Source organism: Pygocentrus nattereri, chromosome 26 (genome assembly GCF_015220715.1).
Source record: "Pygocentrus nattereri isolate fPygNat1 chromosome 26, fPygNat1.pri, whole genome shotgun sequence".
Classification (NCBI taxonomy): Eukaryota; Metazoa; Chordata; class Actinopteri; order Characiformes; family Serrasalmidae; genus Pygocentrus; species Pygocentrus nattereri.
The window spans coordinates 31,236,497-31,242,496 of NC_051236.1; positions in this window are offsets into that span (position 1 = coordinate 31,236,497).

Sequence of the window (6,000 nt, forward strand, 5' to 3'; positions counted from 1 at the left end):
AAAGGAATTTAAAAAGTCTCTCAACAGAAAAGACCAACATCGTTCATTCATAATTTATAGTTCATAGTAAAGTTAGAAGAATATCATGAAATTGAGTAGTAATAAGTCTTGGCACTAAAACTCTGAATTTGACGAGGCTTTCTGGTCTAAATATAGTTCTAAGAAGTGGTTGCACGACTACAAACTTTTGTTAGTCAACTATCCATCCATCCATCCATCCATCCATTTTCTAAGCCGCTTCTCCGTCAGGGTTGCGGGGGGTGCTGGAGCCTTTCCCAGCATTCATCGGGTGGAATGTTAGTCAACTAGTCATTCAAAAAAGTAATCATCTACTCATCTAGTCGTCTTTGCCACATTAAAAACAGTCAGTGAAACATATTTTATTAGTAACTTGCTAATAGGGATGACAACTGCTCCGACACAGTAATCTTGATTCCAAAAACTAAGACATAGAGCCTAATTTAATGTACACTATTAGTTATATTTGAGACTTGGGGAGCACTAGCTGAATTAATCTAGCTGATTAATAGGGGCTGGCTATACAAGTTATACCTGATTCTCCTCTATTTTCTGGTGTGGGTTGCTATTTTGGAATTTGTAGTGCTGTTTGATTGTGCCAAGTTGTCGTTTCAAATTTTGCATTTTACTTTGTTCTCCGCTTTGTCTAAAGTAAAATACAGTTGGACTATAAAAGTTTGAGTTGTGTAGGGATATATTTTTCAGATGGACTGTCTAGATAGCATCAGCAGAATTATCCTACACACTGTGCATGTGCATGTGGGCAAGCTTGAACGTCTGTGTAGAATCGTTTGGAAAGCTTTGGACTCTCGATTCCTGAATGACTGGACTTTAGTAAGCAATTCTTTTTGGGATCGACTCCCATCCCTATTTCTTGCAGTATTTCTACAGTATTTTTTATATTGTTTTCATCCTTTCATTCATTGTTGTTCTGTCATTGAATGCTTGCACTATACAAATACTTCATCATATTTTTCTATATTAATTTGATGTAGCTTTCATATCAGGCATGTAGAGCAAACAGAGGCAGAGATTTAGCTTCACTTTTTTTTTTTGCCACCTGCTGCTGTAGAAGCATGCACATAAAGTATACAGCTTTTGGCTAGCATACTGGATAATACTATTGCCCACACAAATGGGTTACATTCCCTGCCCTCACAAAGTCTATGAACATAAAAACAACTGTTCCTATCTCTCAAGGATAGTAGCATCTGCGAAATATTCAAAGTACTCAAATATTTTAAAAAGTATTCAAATACTAAAGAAATTTGACAGTAGATTGTAGATCTAATTGAAAGTAGTAGGTACAATTCTAAAAAAGCTGGGACAGTAGGTAAAACGTACATAAGAACAGAAAGCAATGATTTGTAAATCCACTTTGATCTGTATTTAAATGTAAACAGTACAGTTTCATAGTTTATTGTAAATATATTCTTCTTTTTAAAAGTTGTGGCAGGGAACTTCAAGGCTAGAAATGATGTGAAATGTTCATGATAAACAGGTGATGCAGTCATACTTAGACATAAAGGGAAATATCCAGGAAAAGCCTAGTTCTTTATGTACAAGAATTTATCAATATTTATTTATTTAAACATATGCCCCATTTTGAGTTGATGCCAGCAAGACATTTCAAAAAAGTTGAGACGGGGCAACAAAAGACCGTTAAAGTGGTGTAGTACAAAAAACTCCTGGTAGAATGTCTCACAACTAAGTGGCAACAGGTCAGTAACATCACTGGGTATAAAAAGAGCATCTCAGAAAGATATTTTTATTGGGAGGGGTTTAGCACTGCGCAGGCAAACAAGAATAGCAAGGAACTTGGCCTATTCATCATCTTCAGTACATAATATCATTAAAAGAGAATCCAAAGAAATCTCTGTATGCAAGGGACAAGGCCAAAAAAACAATATCGGCAGACTGTGATCTTTGGGCCCTTGGACTGCACTGCATTAAAAACAGACATCATTCTGTAGCAGAAATCACTACATGGGCTCAGGAAAACTTCTGACAACCACTGTATGTGAACACAGTCAACCCAAATGCAAGTTAAAACTCAACCGTGCAAAGAAAAAACCATAAACAATTTTTATTATTATTATTTTTTTAATCACGGATGCCTCACCCTCCAAGCTAAAGAGAAGAGGATCCATCCGCTTCTTCTCATTGCACAGTTCAAAGGTATGGGGATGCTTTAGTGTACATGGCATGGGTGACTTGCACATCTGTGAATATGAATGCTGAATGATATATACAGGTTTGGAGGAACATATGCTGCCATCCAGTCAATATCTTTTAAAGGAAAGGCCTTGATTTTTTCAGCAAGACAATGCCAAACCACATTCTGCACATATTACAACAGTATTACTCTGTAGTAAAGCAATCCATGTGCTAAACTGGCCTGCTTTTGAAAACATTTGGTGTGTTATGAAATAAAAAAATTCAACAAAGGAGACTCCAAACTTCAGCAGCTGAAATCCTACATCAAGTAATCAACTTAGAAAAGTACAGCAACTGCTCTCCCCAGGTCCCGAACACTTACAGAGTGTTGTTAAGAGAACTTGTGATGCAACACAGTGGCAAACATGCCCATGTCCCAACTTTTGTACAATGTGGGCAAGTATTACAAAATTTCATCTTTGTACTATTTTTAATTAAATATGGAGTTTATATGATTCTTTGCATTTTGTTTTTATTTACATTTTGCACAGCACCCTTTTTTGGAAACATATATTGCACATATACCTATACAGTGGGTGAAGTTTGAGGGGAGTAACATGGCTGAAATCCCTTCTCCATCCAGTCTAATGCCCTATCAATTAATATCTTTAACTTCTGTTTCCCATGACAAAGTTCTTGCAATCTCCACCACCAGCCCATCTCAATCCCTACCACCCCATCTCCTCCCTGTTCCTCAGTCCTATGAATAATACAAGGTGGGTCCGGCCTTTTAGTTACAGACAGAAGCCATCCACAACTCCACCTTAAGTTCTCAAAGTTCTCTCCCCTCCCTCACTAGGTCTTCCCTCTAATTGCCCTCTAAGTGCATCCCTGTAATTACTTATAGTTACTTACAATTATTTATTTCATTCGAAACATGATATGTATTACCAGCAGGAAAACTTTTTACACTAACACATTTACTACATTTGTTAAATATTTAGGTACATTTTAAATTTGTAACAATCCAAAAATGCTGTAACTTGTAGCTGTATCTACAATATATCAAATATACAGGATGATTACTGTATCTTTATGAATCACTGCTTGATGTTGAATTTTGGAGTGGTGAACTCTGTCCACCGCAGGCCATTTGGTCATTTGAATATTTGATAAGGCCTGATATTGCCATGTTGATGTTATTCAGTGTATTATTGTGATAGTTATTAAAAGTAACAATAGTTATTTTGAATAGGCCTGTCAAATGCAACACCAGTGTGTAGGAAGACACTGCCTCTGTCCCGCAGCTTCCCTATAGATCAGCATTCAGTCAGCGATATAGAGGTGAATCTTACCTCTTGCTAAAGTGTTACCATAATGACTGAAAATGAGTTAGTTCTGACAACACAACATTATTTTGAACGCTGTGCCTGTGGATATATAAGCATATGGAAATGTTTGTTATTCCAATCGAAGATTCTGAATAAATAGTTTATCTGTACCCAAAACTACAGTCCAGTTTTTTGACAACAACTAAATTACTGGTTATAAAACTCACCTCTGCATTGCTGTCTGAATGCTGGAAAAAACATTATATATATATATATATATATATATATATATATATATATATATATATATATATATATATATATATATGCTTGCTTCATGTATTCAAATAAATAAATTAATTCATTAATTAATACATGTAATGTAATGTAATGCCAATACCCATGATGTAACATTTTGTAAAACCCATGATTTAAAATATTAGTGGCCTTTTTCCATTTAACTAAGTATGAACACTGTCCTGTGATAGATTTGATGGAAATTTATTCAGATTAAGCTTATTTGGTTCTATGTTCCAATTTAAATGTTCACTGCAAAATCAGCTCATTTTGAATTCAACGTTTTCATATTCATACTGAAGTCATAAGGAGTGTTCAGTCTGGTCTTTTTTTGCCTTTTGAATAAGGTAGCCAATTAGAACAGAGCTATTTACATACACCAGTCTTAAAGGTGCAGTAACAAAAACAGCCTGTTACATTCTAGGGAATAAAGAGAAGCTGGAAAATGGTCATGTAAAATTAAATCATGTCTGTTTCTGATAAAAATTCCACACAAACTTTATAAGTGGACCTCAGTGAAAAAATAAAATACAGCAAACATGTAGCCCGTGGGCCCTTTAAAGGATTATTAAGCTGCAATCCTGTGGAGGATCAAGTAACATCAATGGTGGCTTTACTCTAAGCAGCAGGAAAATACTTTCATAGTGGAACAAATTGCCAGTGTTTAATATATATATATTTGAAGCACTCACTATGGGCTCTTCTTCTGCTTTGCAGTGCTGTCGCATTAAACCAAAAGAACACTCAAAGTTTTTCATGTTCTCCTTTTCATGTTCTATTGTTATCTAGATTTAAAGAAAAAGATCAAAAGCATTAATTTCACATACATGATGTATTATTAATACAATGCAGTTTCTCTTATGTATGAAGGCTCAATACATACAGGATTCATTCAGCTAAGGTTTTCAAGCAGTACATCAGTTTTTGAACATCAAGTGATCATATTTTTTGTTGTTTTAGTATTGCAAAAACAGCAAAACAGTGACAGCACCTATTGACATATTGCGGGAGATAGAATTGAAAAGTTGTGCAGCTGCGTATAAGCAGAGAGGTGAATTAATGGCAAATCGTATATCACATTTCTCATCTATGAAAAAGCTTACTGTAATCACTTAAAACCTCACTCTGTGCAGTGTGTGAGTGTGTGTGCACGCTAATGCACTGTGTGTGTATGTGTGTCTGTTGTAGTCCTGTGTGAGTGAATGTGAGCTGACAGCAGTGCAGGCAGTAGTGGATCAGTTGACTTTCTGCTGCGGCAGACAGAAACCCCTCATTCTGAAGATCCACACACACATACATACATACACACACAGACACACACACACATTGGTGTTTTCAGCCTTTTGTTTCAGACATGTTCCTAGAATCAATGTGAGCTACAGTACTAAGTCGAGTTTTTGTCTGTTTTTTTCTATAATCATCAGAAGTAAGTAAGTACTAGGCTGGTCACATTTATTAAATAATTGCCTAATAGCATTAATTTAATTTGACCACAACTGTTTTCAACTGTATTTTAACTGTTTTCAACAGTTGTTGGCCATCACAATTGCATTGCACTTACATTGCAACAAATAGAAGAATGACAGAAGAAATACTTGTAAACAAATGAAACCATAAAACACATTTATTGGGATGTCATGTTTCCTAAAACAACAAACATTTTTATTATAGAGGGCAGTTTTAAGTAATATTGATATTTGAGCTCGAACTGTGTTTGTCGTCAGTTTGAAGCTACTAAGTATCGCCAGCTAAGGAGCAACTAATTGGCTTATATACTAAAATATCTAATATACAAAAAAATTTGACTTATTGGCTAAAATTATTATTATGTTATGTTGATTTTCTAAGTGAAAATAAGTTTACACATTAAATATGAACATGACTTAATATGACTTTTTTTTTGGATTTAGTGCAAAATGTTCCATGTATTTGCTGAGTTTATGATACTGGAATACAGTATAATTACTGGATACTGGAATTGACTTGAATACATAGAAAAACAAGCACACACACATGTCCAAACACACACATTTGAATTTTATCTCCTTCATCCTCTCTTGACAGTGTTTTTAATCAGCACTGAAATTGTTCTTTTCTCCACAGTGCTGAAAGCAGAGTGCAAATTTTCAGCTACGTATTTTGACTTGTTCATTAACACGTTCCCATAGTGCACGGGTGGCAGTGAGTGTTAGGGGCT